This window comes from Schistocerca piceifrons, chromosome 4 (assembly GCF_021461385.2).
Source record: "Schistocerca piceifrons isolate TAMUIC-IGC-003096 chromosome 4, iqSchPice1.1, whole genome shotgun sequence".
Classification (NCBI taxonomy): Eukaryota; Metazoa; Arthropoda; class Insecta; order Orthoptera; family Acrididae; genus Schistocerca; species Schistocerca piceifrons.
In genome coordinates, this window is record NC_060141.1 from 417,146,532 (window position 1) to 417,147,368 (window position 837).

Here is an 837-nt window from a genome sequence, read left to right on the forward strand (position 1 = left end):
TGCGTGCAAGTGTGTGTCTCAGTCCACCCTCTTTAAAGCTGAGGTTGCAGGTCGACAGGGAAACCTTGAAGATTTCACCCTTCAGTATATACCAGTATATCGCTTGCTGAGTAATCCTTCCTATTTTTATTTATTTATTTGCATCGGGAGGACCTGAGCTAAGTATCACGCTTTTGCGAGTATTTGATGGTTGCAGAGATTGACGGTCATAGCTAAATTTTTACTTGCGTGAATTTTTACTACCGCTGCTATTTTATGTAGTGTCGTGCGCCAGTTGAGAGCCTCCATTCTTTGTGGGTTATTTGCCATAATGACGCCTAATATTTGGTGTTCATTTTCGGCAGTGAACCATGTCCACTGTATATTCCACTCATTTGCAATTGGCAACATCACAGTCTTCTTGGGGTTATCAATAACGCCTGCAGCGTTTTCGCACCGTAGGAGGATTTTATGCAAGATGCCAACATTTCTTGAACTTTCTGTGAAAACACTCAAGCCATCGACGTAAGAATTTTGTCTCCTATTGAAATTCCGTGGCAGTGTCCCAAAATATGGTACGCACGAACGGCTCTAAAGCTATTAAATATAACGCCATAGATAACGGACAACCTTGTCTGACTGCTCTTTCGATGGGAATTTTCTCCCTTGATCTGCCATTAACAATTACACTTTTCCAGATATTTGTGATTAACCCTATGGAAAGCATTTTTAAATTCTCTTAATGCAATCTTGCTTCCTTTGACAAGCTACCTTTTGTGTACGAAATACAATCTCCGTTTGCTAGTAAGGCGTCGTAAATATTTGTCAGGAACGGCACGCTTTTGATACGAACTGACC